The sequence below is a fragment of the Saccopteryx leptura genome, chromosome 1 (assembly GCF_036850995.1).
Source record: "Saccopteryx leptura isolate mSacLep1 chromosome 1, mSacLep1_pri_phased_curated, whole genome shotgun sequence".
NCBI lineage: Eukaryota > Metazoa > Chordata > Mammalia > Chiroptera > Emballonuridae > Saccopteryx > Saccopteryx leptura.
The window spans coordinates 57,621,370-57,636,769 of NC_089503.1; the positions used below are offsets into that span (position 1 = coordinate 57,621,370).

The window sequence follows — 15,400 nt, forward strand, 5'->3', positions numbered from 1 at the left end:
TTCACTCTTGGTGTTCTACGTTCTGTGGGTTCGGACAAATGTGTAATGATGTGTCCATCACTATGGTATCGTACAGAATAGTTTCACTGTCCTAAAAATCTTCTGTGTTATGCCTGTCATCTCTCTTCCCACCATGCCTAATCCCTGGCAACTGCTGATCTTTTTACTGTCTTCATAGTTTTGCTTTTTCCAGATGTCATGTAGTTGGAATCATACAGTATGGAACTTTTTCACGTTGCCTTTTTTCACTTAGTAATATGCACTTAAGGTGCCTCTCTTCCTTTTCATGATTTGATAGTTCTTTTTAGTGCTGCATAATAATTCCATTGTCTGCATTTATTTCAATCATCAATGAACGACATCAGGCTCCCATGTTTTGCAATTATAAGTAAAGCTTCTAAAAACATCCAAGTGCAGCTTTTTGTAGGGGATAGTTTATAAACTACCCTCCCTCTCATTCAAATCTAATCTGAATCTGACAGTACACCTTCCCCCAAATAAAAAGGCCAGAGCACTGCCTTCTCAGGCACTTCTGTCAGAGATGGGCCAAGACCAAATCACAAAGCAGCTGCAGGAAATCAGGTACCTGATAATTCATTCTGTTCTCTGAAGGGGCAGGTCTCTGAATGTGAGGAAACCAGGAAGGCCCCTGAGGATAGACTGGTGCTCGGATGGGACTGGGAAAAGATCTGAACACGAGGGTGATTGCTGTTGTGAGGGTTACATCAAGAGACAAAGCCACGCCTGACCAGGTGGTGGCGCAGTGGATAGAGCGTCGGACTGGGATGCGGAAGGACCCAGGTTCGAGACCCCGAGGTCGCCAGCTTGAGCGTGGGCTCATCTGGCTTGAGCAAAGAGCTCACCAGCTTAGACCCAAGGTCGCTGGCTCCAGCAGGGGGTTGCTCGGTCTGCTGAAGGCCCGCGGTCAAGGCACATGTGAGAAAGCAATCAATGAACAACTAAGAAGTCGCAATGCGCAATGAGAAACTGATGATTGATGCTTCTCATCTCTCTCTGTTCCTGTCTGTCTGTCCCTGTCTATCTCTGCCTCTGTAAAAAAAAAAAAAAAAAAAAAAAAAAAAGAGACAAAGCCACAAAGTCAGTTTGTGTAAGAAATATGCCAGGTAGGACAGTAAGGTCAGACCTGATAAAAAAGGAAACATGTTGAAGACAGATATGCAATCTACCCATCCTCTTAAATAAAAAAAAAAAACACACAAAAAAAAAACTTGATCTTAGATTGTGCAATTTATGACCCAAGACCCTGAGGCAGTACTAATGGTCTCTGTGTCTCACAGTCCCTTGTACAAAAGGGCTTTCTCCCTTCCTATAGTTAGGCCAGAACAGAAGTATTCTCAATTTCCTCAATTCCCAACACCAAGTTCTACCTCTCCTCTAACCAAGAAACCCCAAAAGCTTCCATGCATATTAGCTCTCCCTGAGTGAAATAAAAGTTGATGATGTTGAGAGCAATTCAAAAGTACTGACTTAAGTTTGAGCCTAAAATTAATAAAACTTTGAGAAGAATGTTTCTTTTTTTTAAGCTCTTTTTTTAATTTTTATTGTGACAGAGACAGAGTCAGAGAGAGAGACAGATAGGGACAGACAGGAAAGGAGAAAGATGAGAAGCATCAATTCTTCCTTGTGGCACCTTAGTTGTTCATTGATTGCTTTCTCATATGTGCCTTGACCGGGGGGCTACAACAGACCAAGTGACGCCTTGCTCAATTCAGATGAGCCTGTGCTTAACCTGGCGACCTCGGGGTCTCGAACCTGGGTCCTCCGCGTCGCAGTCCAACGCTCTATCCACTGAGCCATAGCCTGGCCAGGCGAGAAGAATGTTTCTTAAAAACATTTGTGAAAGGACTCATAGTATTTCCCTAGCAGGCGTCCCCAAACTACGGCCCGCAGGCCGCAATGCGGCCCCCTGAGGCCATTTATCCAGCCCCCACTGCACTTCTGGAAGGGGCACCTCTTTCACTGGTGGTCAGTGAGAGGACCACTGTATTTGGCAGCCCTGCAATGGTCTGAGGGACAGTGAACTGGCCCCCTGTGTAAAAAGTTTGGAGACCCTTGATTAGGGCCTGGCCCTGGCCGGTTGGCTCAGCGGTGGAGCATCGGCCTGGCATGTGGGGGACCCGGGTTCGATTCCCGGCCAGGGCACATAGGAGAAGCGCCCATTTGCTTCTCCACCCCCCCCCCCTCCTTCCTCTCTGTCTCTCTCTTCCCCTCCCGCAGCCAAGGCTCCATTGGAGCAAAGATGGCCCAGGCACTGGGGATGGCTCCTAGGCCTCTGCCCCAGGCGCTGGAGTGGCTCTGGTTGCGGCAGAGCGACGCCCCGGAGGGGCAGAGCATCGCCCCCTGGTGGGCAGAGCGTGGCCCCTGGTGGGCGTGCTGGGTGGATCCCGGTCGGGCGCATGCGGGAGTCTGTCTGACTGTCTCTCCCGTTTCCAGCTTCAGAAAAAATAATAATAATAATAATAATAAATAAATAAATAAATAAATAATTAGGGCCTGTGAGGGGTCCACTAAAATATGATCTGTTTTCTCATCGGCCATCTGAGTGATATGCAGCTCTATGACCAGAATTAACTCTTTCCTTATCCAATCCAATGAAGGCCAAGAAATCAGATCCACTCCTCCCTGCCTGCAGGACCAAGACAGGAATCCTGGTTAGCTGTGCAGAAAGCAGTGTAAATAGGAGCCTCACTTTCAGACTTGAAGTAGGGACTGTCATAAGCACATTTGCAGTGAAACTAATGTTCTCACCTCACTTTCATTATCTTTATTTGCAGTTCTTTTGAACTTGGAGATGACCTCTCTTCTAACCATAGCCGTTCACTTCTTGATCCTAACTCAGTGGCTAACACAACAGGTAATGTATATCACCCACCCCCACCCTCATCCTGTTGACCTTGCTTTCCCTTCACATCTTTCAAACTGTTCCCACAGTTGAGTCTGAGGCTGAAGCCACATAGCATGAATCTGAAAAGATTTTTTTTAACATCACAAAACACAACAGAATAACATTGCCTAGTTTTTTCTTTTTGCACCACTCAAAGTAGAATAAGACTATCTTCATGTGTGTACCATACATGAGTCCTATGACAGAAACATACAAAATTGGGTGCTGAGCAAGAAGTCCACACTGTGGGCTCTGGGCAGCATCCAGTACATGCAAATGGGTCAAAGGACACTACCTCTTCATTACAGGTGACCAGCTGGGAATGTGAGGCTAATTCATGTAATCTGACAAAGCATTTGATGATCAGTATGTGGGTTGTACTGAAGAAATGGAGAAAATGGCACCCCACCTTTTAAAAAAAGAACGGCAGTGAATAGAAAGTTTAAAGATGAATGGAAAGGGGCAGAGAAAAAATGGAAGCAAAAAAAGAACAAAACAAGTGATTCAAATAAATTGAATGATTTCCAAGGAAGAGCTCTAGTGGCCTATACTAGGAATATTGCAATATACTTTAACAAAGCTGTAACAGAATTCTGTCAAAATCCACATAACTTTCAGTTCAAAGCCTTCCATTATTATTTGACAACAGCTCTTCAGCTTCTCAGAAAAGGGAAGTGTTATACAGCTTATAGAGGTTGTGACATAAAGTTTGATTACAGTGGGAAAGGAAAAGTACGTTTTGGCCAATTTACCTAATCATCTTTGTCTAAATATACAGCTAAAACATATCTTAAAGATGAGGGGACACTGTTTATCATCGAAACTTGCTTGGGTGTTGATATTCAAGAAATCTCTCTCAAGCTACATGAAAAGGAAGTGCTAATTCCAGGCTATGAGGTGTATGAAAATGTTGCCATAAATGACGCAAATAAAAACTACTAAGAAATTTCACTTATAACTCCCAAAAAATGTAAGAGTAACTTCAATTGCCTCTACAGTTCCACTAACTATTCAAGAACATTAGACAGCATTTGCAACAGCTCAGGTGAGTCTGGGGCAATGTTCCAGGTGGGAGTAGTTGGGCCATCATGAAACAGAAAAGGGGGTGCTCTGCTACCAGAAGCCACTGGGCAGAGAGCAATGGGGCCTTCAACCAACTGCTGAAGAGTATTAGGTTCCTAAAAAGACAGGGCTGATATGCTGGAATAGAGTGCAGATCCAACAGTTTCTTGTCCAGCCAAGCTTTCAAATTCCCTGCTGTGCAGAAAAGTCAGAAAGATCTGCTGGGCACCTGCAAACATGGGTTATGGAAACTACTGATATGTCAGAGGGCACAGGAAATGTTCAGGGGAGCTGGATGACCTGGTTGCAGACAGACAGTGTAGCCACTGCAGTGATCCTGACAGGAGATGAGGGTGCCTGAATGAGCAGGTGGCTGTGGTGATCAGGGGAGGCTGAGGATCTGGTGTTCTCTAAGAGGTAATCTAGGAGAAAGAGAGTAGAAGCAGAGTATGGACAGAAAATAGGATGGTGGACCTTGAGATTTCCAGTGTGGATGGTTTACAGGTTCTGAGCTTGTTGGAGGACATTTCCATAGAGCAGCTGGCTAGATTGAAGCGCAGGTTAATAGTGTTCAAGCCAACTGAAAGGTTTCACATGAATGGGCCATATAGCAGACTAATGCACAGGATTGATGCCTAGACTGACTGATGTTTAGAGATGGTAAAATCAGAGGACATAGTGGAGGCATATCAGTAATGGCTGGAAATAGTAATGGAGAAAGGCTATTACCTGTCCAGCCCTGTGGTGGATGAGAAAGCGCATTCAGGAGCTGCCTCCCTGTACCCAACTGCCCCAGGGTGTACTGGCTCTCAGGTTTCTGTGCATTTACACCTATCATTCCTTCTGGCCTGCCGTCTCTGACTTTATGTCGTATTTCATACAATCTAAAACACTATCAACTTAGTAATTATCTTTCAAAACCTAGTTCAAATATCACTTCCAATCATAAGCTTTCCTTGATACTATCAAACAAAATTAAATATTGTACTATGCTTCATGGCACAGGTTTGGAGTCAGATGACCTCAGTGGTAATCTTAGCTCAACCACCACTAGTTCTGCAAATCTGAGCAATTTACCTGAGTAATGTGTCCTAATTGCCTTACTTGTAAAATGGTGTACAAATAGTAATACCTCAGTAATATGTCTGTGAGAATTAAATGTTTTTAACTTATTGCCTATCATACATACATTGCTCAACAAATACCATCTTTTTTTCCCATGGAGAACCTTGTATGCATCTCAGCCATATACTATCTCTATGATAATTTGTTTATGGTCTGGTGATCTCTTTCGTCTTCCTGCTCCCTCTGCACCCAGGGCCTGTCATTAATGCTTTTGTTGAATCAGGGCTCTAGTTTGTTGCTGAAGAAAGTTAAGTCTTGTTGAGATGCCAGGGTCCAGCCAGATTGGATGAGATGCAGAGGGACTGAGCATACAGCAAGTTTCAACCAAATTAGGCTTTATGCTCAGAACAGCTGCCAGAAACAAGAGAAACGTTTGGGGTAGAAATGGGACCACAGAGAGTGACTGCTGGGCGACTCTGAGCTTTTTACAGGTAGAAATTTTGAATCTGGACCAAGGCTAATAAACACAGAACAGCGAGACAAACAGTCCGGCTGAGGAAAGCTGCTGCCGTTCACCGCAGGCCCAGGGCTGACGTGCACTCAGATTCAGGCCTGCTGAGCTGAGAACCCCAGGAAAGGAAGTCAGATCCCACCCAGAGTCAGAACTCCAGTTAATTTTAACACTGGTTGGTGGTGAACAGAGTACATATTGTAAGGTATTTTTCCCCGCCGAGAAGGAAGGAAGAGGGCTCAGAGCCACCAAGTGTGGAATAATAAAAGGCTTTATTGAGTACAGAGCATGCATCCCGCCCGGTGAGGTTCCCTGGCCCTGAGGAAAGATGGAGGCCAGGGAAGTCGCAAGGATTAAACTGCGTGGGAGATATTTAAAGGGGTCCCTCTAGGGAAGTTGAGCTAATATGACGTGGTGAAATCTCACTGGCTGGCAGACGGTCGCTTTTTTCCAAACGGTTCCTGTGAAGCCTCTTTTGGCGCGCTTGGTTGTGGGTGGTCCTAGCCAAAGTTCGCGGGTCTGAGTTCCCCACGTGACCATCCCCCATTATCCACCCACCTTACACATATGTTGCTGCATAAGATGAAGGTTTATGACAGGAGTCCCCAAACTTTTTACACAGGGGGCCAGTTCACTGTCCCTCAGACTGTTGGAGGGCCAGACTATAAAAAAAAACTATGAAGCCCTGGCCGGTTGGCTCAGCGGTAGAGCGTCAGCCTGGCGTGCGGGGGACCCGGGTTCGATTCCCGGCCAGGGCACATAGGAGAAGCGCCCATTTGCTTCTCCACCCCCCTCCCCTCCTTCCTCTCTGTCTCTCTCTTCCCCTCCCACAGCCAAGGCTCCATTGGAGCAAAGATGGCCCGGGTGCTGGGGATGGCTCCTTGGCCTCTGCCCCAGGCGCTAGAGTGGCTCTGGTCACGGCAGAGCGACCCCCCAGAGGGGCAGAGCATCACCCCCTGGTGGGCAGAGCGTCGCCCCTGGTGGGTGTGCGGGTGGATCCCGGTCGGGCGCATGCGGGAGTCTGTCTGGCTGTCTCTCCCCGTTTCCAGCTTCAGAAAAATACAAAAAAAAACAAAAACAAAAAAAAACTATGAACAAATCCCTATGCACACTGCACATATCTTATTTTAAAGTAAAAAAAAACAAAATGGAAACAAATACAATATTTAAAATAAAGAACAAGTAAATTTAAATCAACAAACTGACCAGTATTTCAATGGGAACTATGGGCCTGCTTTTGGCTAATGAGATGGTCAATGTCTGGTTCCATATTTGTCACTGCTAGCCGTAACAAGTGATATGACGTGCTTCCGGAGCCATGGCGCGTGCATCCCGCGTCACCGGAAGTAGTACTGTACGTGAGTGATGCAGCGCTTTGCGGCACCACCACATACGGTGCTCCAGGAGCACAGGATGCATCCTCTCACCGACCACCAATGAAAGAGGTGCCCCTTCCGGAAGTGTGGCGGGGGCGGATAAATGGCCTCAGGGGGCCGCATGCAGCCCGTGAGTGGTAGTTTGGGGACCCCTGGTCTATGAGGTCCAGACCTGGAAACATATTTTTGGGTGGACAAGACAAGCATTGAGGGGCCCCCAGTGACCAGGGAGCTACAGGCCCCAGGTGAGGAAAGCCTTTCTTTACTGAGGCACCCGTAGCTAGAAGCACAGGGCCTGGGAAGTGGTCCCTTGGAAGGGACAGAGGTGCCCATAAGGTCTAAGCGCTCAGTCCATTCAAGGTGACCTTACATTCAGAGACCCAGAAGGATGTGCCCTCACAGTCCACTCTCTGGTATTTTTGAGTATTTCAGGAATCCCTGAGAGTCTAATTGCTAGTCAGGTATAGGGAACCCCTAGAGCCCACCTTTCTTAGTTTTTTGACCCTTGGGTGAAGCTTGAGAAGTTTGAGAGGCCTATGTCTTAAGAAACCTCATAGTGAAAGCTTTCCTTCTCTTCCTCCCGCAGGAAGGAGAAAGTCCTTCATTCATTCTGCTGTTGTCTGGCCCCCTGGTCCTGCTGCTCCTTCCTGCTGAGCTGTGATCCTCCCCCTGGTGCCTGGTTCTGTACAGGGTACTGGGAAGGGAGGGACACACAATTGTTTTTTGTGGCTTACATTAGTGCTCGTGTCCTCAAGGCACCTAAGGGATCTACTAGGTCTGAGCACAAAAGTATGCGTCTCCAAATTTACTACCTGAGATAAATCCCTAGTCTCTTGATGCTTTGCTGTGATTAAAAAGCAGTGCTTTTATGAACTGTCATCAGTTAACAGTCTTTAAAATGCAATTTGTTATGAATGCTATAAAGAAATAAACCATTTATAATCACATCTTGCTCCTGTGACTAGATTTTTCTACAGGTTGTATTATTTGCCAAGAAATTCTCCCAAGGCATTAGATGTGATGCTGACATTTCCATGGTTGAGAAGGTTCACGTCTTCTACTCACAAATTCCTTGTAGTGCTGATTGATTGAGCCATAAATACAAGAGCTGTGTTAGGTAAATCCTTCTCTCTGCACCACCCTGCCAAAACCTCAAGCAGTTAACAAGCGGTCATTTAACTTTAATATGAGCTTCCCTATAGATTGGGGAAGTAAATTTTAAAGACCAAGAAGCACCAACTATAAAGAAAAAAATTTTTTTTTTTCATTTTTTTTTTTTTTTTTCATTTTTCTGAAGCTGGAAACAGGGAGAGACAGTCAGACAGACTCCCGCATGCGCCCGACCGGGATCCACCCGGCACGCCCACCATGGGGCGACGCTCTGCCCACCAGGGGGCGATGCTCTGCCCATCCTGGGTGTCGCCATGTTGCGACCAGAGCCACTCTAGCGCCTGAGGCAGAGGCCACAGAGCCATCCCCAGTGCCCGGGCCATCTTTGCTCCAATGGAGCTTTGGCTGCGGGAGGGGAAGAGAGAGACAGAGAGGAAAGCGTGGCGGAGGGGTGGAGAAGCAGATGGGCGCTTCTCCTGTGTGCCCTGGCTGGGAATCGAACCCGGGTCCTCCGCACGCTAGGCCGACGCTCTACCGCTGAGCCAACCGGCCAGGGCCAAGAAAAATTTTGACAAAGTAATAACAATACAGTTCTAATGTACTGGGTGCTGACTGTGCGTGTACCAGGCGTTCAATGTTCTAAGCACTTTACATTTTTAGTCATTTAGCCCTCATAGTAACCCTAAGAGGTAAGGTCTATTATTTTCCAATTTTACAATGGAGGCACTGAGGTTCCCAAATTACTGTCAAAGAATAAAACAGAGGTAAGATACAAGGAAAGGAAATATGCCCGGGAAAGGGTGGGGGAAGTGTTAGGTGGGGTTATTCTAATTAAGCAGTAAAAACTAGCACTCCTGATAGGATAGAGGCCATAGATCTGTACATAGTTGTCTACAATAAATCCTAAATTCTTTGCCATTTAAAATCTGACATATAGGGGTCATTAAAAAGTTCCTTAGTGTTGATTAACTTATTAGGAAATAACCACTTTGATAAAACAAAGCATTCCATTTTATGTCTGCATAATTGAGTTTTGTCTGGAATACTACTTAGTTGATAAAGGCACACTGTTACCAAATAAATAAAGCAGAACTCCATCTGATAAAGGATAAACTCAGGCAAAAATATAAGTGTGGCATGGACTTCCACAGACATGAAGAAAATAAAGATTATAGGCCAAGCAGGGAAGGTCACCAGGGCTGAAAGCCCCACGTGCCTAGCAACTGGCAAAACTTGGAAAACAAGAATCTCACCCCAGGGTAACCTTTTCTCCACTAGCATATTGCTGGTCATGCAGTTTAGACCTCCAGATTTTATATCACAGGTCATGCAGTTCCAACCCTACCCTGACCATCCCTCACCTGGCATCTATGCTAGTCATCGGGGTTAGATCCCTTAACAGGGGAGAGAACAAGGGGGCTGGAGAATAGCCCCCAGGACAATGGGCTTCTGACCTGCATCAAATACATCTAGGCCTCAGTTGTGTTTTAGCTCTAGGACCAGAAACACAGCAAAACCAGACAAGGACGGCACAGCTGACCTCAGGTTCAGCTACAATTACTAATGACCCCTTGCTCTGGTCATTGGCACTGACCAATCAGTGGAGACCTCAACCCTAAAAGAGACACCTGGAAAACCGATGACTATTTTATTGAGTTCCTATCCTGCAACTTCCTTTACAATCTCCATCCTTAAAAACCCTTAGGAGGCAGCAGGAGCATCCAATGCATTTGCCTTCTGGAGAACAGGCCCGCACCTTCTCTCCTCCTCTTCTTCCCCAGAGTGTTTTCCTTGCCTCCCTCTTTCTCCTAAATCCTAAGGCAGTGTTTTTTCAACCGCTGGTCTGCAAGCTGTCACAAAATTTCTGACAAACTGGCACTGGTTTGTGGACCAGTGGTTGAAAAACAGTGATCAAAGGGACCCCAGGATATTTGCAATAAGGGAAGCAATGGGCAGTGGCACCTTGTCCTGGGCTAAACCCCTGAACCTGTCTCCAAGGCCCTCTATTCTTTGTCTGCTCAGTCCCTTCTTAGGGTAATCCTACATGGCCAAAAAATTCTTCCTTTACTTGCTGCACTTTGCCTCTTGATTGAATTCAGTAACTACAGGAGAAATTCCAAACAATCCTGCCTGACACCCAAGCTCCACTCCATCTGCTCTGACCTCATCCCAAAGACCTCTTATTCTCCAAGGCAGGTCACTCTGCCAGCTCCTGCACACACCATGCTTATCTGTGACTCCCTTCTCTTTGTTACCTGAAGCCTTTGCAAGCGGATACAATCCAACTCAAGACACACTGAGCGCTAAGTTCCAACACTAAGGGGGACAATGTGAAGGTATTAAAGAAAGGCACTGTTATCAACCTGAAAAAAGATAAGATGCAGTCCCTGTTCTGATGGAGGTCACATGAGACCTTTTCATCTCTTGCCTCAGCCTTCAGAACCCAAGTTCAAATTCCCCATCTTCCATGGGTTCCCAATCTTCCAGAAAAGCTTTCCTGACCCTGCTCGCTCTCTGATCCCTCAACTACACGGACCATTCACCAGACCCACAGACCTAACTGCCTGCACTGTCTCCTTAACTAACTTTGTGTTGAGTTAGGAGTTCCACACCTTGCCTAAAAACAGGCACACAGAGTATTCAAAAAATGCTAAAAGTTATAGAATCATAGCATGCCTAAGTTAGAAGAGCACTTGGAATTCTATCTCAACCTCCTCATTTTGTAGGTAAGGAACCAGAAGGGCCAGTGAGGAGATGCATGAGTCCAAACTTACAATGGAATTTAACCAAAACAAGGTCCTAGTTGTTCTTACTCCCTGTGCAACGTCCTTCCTTTACTCCTGCTGAATAAATTAAAGGCAAGTCGGTTCCCTCCTCCTGCCCCAGTCCTACCCGTTGAGGAACTGAGTATTTGAGAGGTTGGACTCAGGTAGGCCAAAAGTCTGGCTCTCTGCCTGCTCTCCCAGTCCATTTAGCTCCATACGCCCAAGTGAGATGCCAACCTGGGTCAGCCAGTCCCCTTGGTTGCTTTGAGTCTCTAGGAGCCAACTTAATACTCTTCCTTCTCCTGCCAACTGCCCCTCATGGCAATATTACCTCATGCCTGACACCAAACACATAATTGAAACCAAGTCTTTTCCTTTCTTAGGCCATCTTGGGTCAACTTCTCTAAACCATTTAGCGGTTGCCCTCAAAACCCACTAGTTTCCTGAAAGAATCTTAAAAGAGAAATTGGCCAAAGCGAAATATTAGAGCATTAAAGGGCCATGCTCTAATTGTAAATGTTTAGTCCAAGACTCCCATAGTCCTCCTTTAGTGAGGACAGTCCTTCTTTTGTAAGATCTGTCCTCCCTTGAAAAGTGTCCTCCTACATGTCCTCCTTTTTGATATTGCAAGACTAATCTGTAAATGTCCGTATTCAATCGAAGCAAAGTCGATTCATTGCATGTGATTTGATATATTTGTATTTAAATGAGTACTTTTTTCTTATAATTATTAAAAATCAATAGGCATGTAAGCATAATTACAATATAAAATATTACAAATGTTTTTATTATGCATTTATGTTATAGTGTATTATTGTTACAATGAATAAAATGTTTCTTTTATTTACGATATTGTTTTCTTCAATTTATTCTTGACCTCCTTTTCATTGTAAAAAAAGTAAGTTCAGGCCTGACCTGTGGTGGTGCAGTGGATAAAGCGACAACCTGGAATGCTGAGGTCGCCGGTTCGAAACCCTGGGCTTGCCCAGTCAAGGCACATATGGGAGTTGATGCTTCCTGCTCCTCCCCTCCCTCTCTCCCCCTTCTCTAAAATGAATAAATAAAATCTTAAAAAAAAAAAATAAGTTCATTGTACACTTACCATTGTAGGTGTACAAGTGATCCTAAAGGAGGGAGGCTGCAACCATGGGACATTATACAACTCAAAGGCACTGAGCTCTCCAGTGCAAACCCTTGTGATGATGTCTGGGTCCCTCCAGGACTGAGATTTTGCTCTTCTATAAGTAATGCCTGTTAGGTTCAGGGAGATGTGCTGTAGCTGCCAGAGTCTAACTCTTGGAGGAGCAGGAACAGGGAAGTCCTGACAGGGTCCCTGTGAGGCTGAGAACAAAGAGCTCAGCACAAAGCTGGGCAAACATCCTGCATTCCATTGGTTAGAGACCCTTATCAGAAGTTTATGTTTGAAATTCACCACTGAGCTAAACCCTTCCCCTGTTGCTATGTTGCGCGCGACTCCCCCCCCCCCCCCCCCAGCAAATAGTGAACTGCCACATCTGCTTCTGTAATGCTTGCTCACTTAGGATATATAAGGACCTAATTGTAAACACCAGGCGTGACTGTCGTTTGCAGCCCCTTGTGGGTATGGTATCTCCGGACGCCTTGAGAGTTCGCCCCTGCGCAGGTTAAACTTGGCCAATAAAGCAAGATCTAACCCCCTGAAAGTCTCCGACATTTGTTCTCGTACCCAGTGGGTGCAACAATGCCCACCCTACAGAGATAGAGTCAGGACACTCCTCCTGTCACTCCTGCCTCTCCAGTCTTCCTTCCTCAAATCTACACTGTCCCCATAATCACCCTTGCTGGATGAGCTCTTGCTCTAACAGTGAACCACCAGCGCTGTGGCCAGGGCCCACATGCCCCGTCTAACTAGGTTGGGGCCCCCATGCCAGCAGTACTGTCTGAAGAGTGTTTTTTCAGGGATAGGAAGGCATCCCTGTGTGACGGCTGCGAGGGACTTGATCTCGGTGCGTCCTCCCTGGCAACCTTCCGAGCCCCACCCCTCCCATAGCTGCCCTCTCTTGGGGTGAACAAGACCAGGGAAGTTCCAGAACGCCCCGCCATGGCCACCCGCAGCCCTCGGTGGTCACACTCTGGACAGAGGGACCTCGGTGACTCCTGAGTGACGGAGGCCTAAGCTGGAGGAAGAGCCGGGCGCTATTCTCAACACTAGAAACTCCAGTATCATAACGCTGCCTTCGATGACTTATGGCGCTCCCTGCAGGCCATATCCCTCATGGCTGCCGGCACGGTCGAAGACGCAGCGAACGGGGGGGGGGGGGGGGGGGGGGATTACGCACTGTGTCACGTCAGGGGAGTAGTCCACAGCTCTAGAGCTTTCTGCAGCAGGAACGCGAATAAACTACAATTCCCAGAAAGGGGTGGAACTCAAGTCGCAATGACTTCCGATTTACCGGAACCCCGGGGCATGTTGGGAAATGGAGTTTGGGCCATGGGTGCGGAAAAAGAAACACGAGGTGGAGAGTAGAGATTAAGATGCGAATGCCAGAGTCTAGTTCAAACACGCCACTCAATTTCTGAGTAGTAACTAAAAGGGGTCTTTTGCAGAGGCCTATTATGAACTTATGCTTAATTCTTTTCCCTTTTCAGTCTTAGACAGCTTTTCAAAAAAAAAAAAAAAAAAATCTAGGGTAACCGGTCCATCTGAAATAGAAATTCCTTATATTTTCCTACACAGACTATTGAAGTTGAAAAGCTGGTTCCTGGTCTTGCTTTCTCATTTCTGTTATTTTAAGAAGGCTTTCACGTGAGCTAATTTTATCCTCATGGCAACTGCGTTCAGGAAGTAAATCAACTGAAACTCAAGTTTCTGACCCAGGGCACATCCTCTCCATAAACACCTGCAACCGTCCTGGCTCCTCTTTTCCGACTGAACTCACAGGCAGGCAAAGGAAGAAGCACTTCATGTCAGTCCTATCTCTGCTCCTGCACTTCCTGTAGGTCTCTGCTCAACTTCATATTATCAGAGACTTCCCTGATGGTTCTATTTAAAATCGCAACCTTCCTTCTCCTATTCTTATCCTGCCCAAATTTTCTTTGCAGCACTTACTAGCTGACATACTAAATATGTATGTCTTGTACAGGTATTGTCTTTCTCCAGTAGAATGTGACCCTTATGAGACAAGGACTTTGTTTTTTCACTTTTATATTGTTGTAAAGTATCGTTTCGCTGGGATAACATAGAGACACCGAGTCCAAATGAATTTTTAAGGAGTTTTATTAAAAGGAGGAGACTTATTAATATCCCGGCTGCATATGACTAACACGGGGCAAAGCTGACCCAAATCGTGCCATGCAGAATATAGCCCTGAGGCGGGTTATATACCTTTGATCACACACAGGTTGGTAGGAAAAGGGGGGGAGCATGACATAATCATTATTAAGCTTATAACATTTGTCTATAGGATTTATAAAAACCATTTCTACATATTAAAACTTATAAGGTAACAAAATAGCAAAAATGTTTTTCATATTAAAAGACACTTCCAAATCTTTCAGTGTTTATCTGCTATCCCTTTGTCTAGAGGTGTATACATTAACTATATGTCTTCAGGATTGGAGGGAGCCTACATGGCGCCAGGGGATAAGAGTTTGTGAATGGCTCATGGAAGGAAGGAAGGAAGGAAGGAAGGAAGGAAGGAAGGAAGGAAGGAAGGAAGGAAGGAAGGAAGGAAGGAAGGAAGGAAGGAAAAGGGAAGGGAAGGGAAGGGAAGGGAAGGGAAGGGAAGGAGGGAAGAAGGGAGGGAAAGGAAAAGGACTTGCTTGATCTTTCTTCCCTTCCCCCGCACCTGGCTAGGTGTTTATCTTTTTCCTCACAGGTGCGGGGGAAGGAAAGGAATCCAAGTTCCTTCTCCACTTCCACTCAAAACCCAACACAAAATCTCTCTATTTACAACACAGTGCTGTCATCCATCCTGAGCTGGTTTAAATCACACACAAGTATAGAAATCATATTTACAAAATTTCTCTGTATTATGTCCTTTAATCTTCCTAGTAAAAGGGGGTTTCCTACAAAGTATGTCTCTGAAGCCAGGAAATTTTCACATTTCTCTCCCCTCACTCCCTACAGAAAGAAGAGGACAAGAAACCTGACTTTTTCTCTTAAAATTAATATTAATATCAATTTTTCTATTCTTTGGTACCTTACCACAATATCACTAGCACCCAGAACAATGACTGGAACAAAAAGAGGTACTTTGATCAGTGAGTGGATTATTCTCAGCCTCTTACCATAGGGGAGTAAGTACAGGCAGTCCAGGGTTTCCATCTTGACTCTTGTATTTACCACAAGACCTTGGACAAATTCTTTGCCTCTCTGATTGTTAATTCCTCATTATTATCAAAGATAATACCTACTGTAATGCTGGTGGTCAATGCCAGGCAGGTTCTCATCGAATTCAGGCATTTGGTAGAGAAACTACAGAGCCAGAAAGTGTTGGGCCATTCCTGTTTGTTGGAGATTCGTGGGTGACCAAATAAGAAAGGAAAACAGCTTTTCGCAGTTGAGGGCAAGGGATCAGGAAAACAGCCCCTCACAGCGAGGAGGAGGAGGAGAAGGAGGAGGAGG

The 15,400-nt window shown here is 45.8% G+C and overlaps 1 pseudogene; it reads left to right on the forward strand.

Moving 5' to 3' along the window:
- The first annotated feature begins 2,812 nt into the window (after positions 1 to 2,812).
- LOC136388048 (T-cell ecto-ADP-ribosyltransferase 2 pseudogene) overlaps positions 2,813 to 15,400 on the forward strand; it is a 53,288-nt pseudogene continuing 40,700 nt past the window's right edge.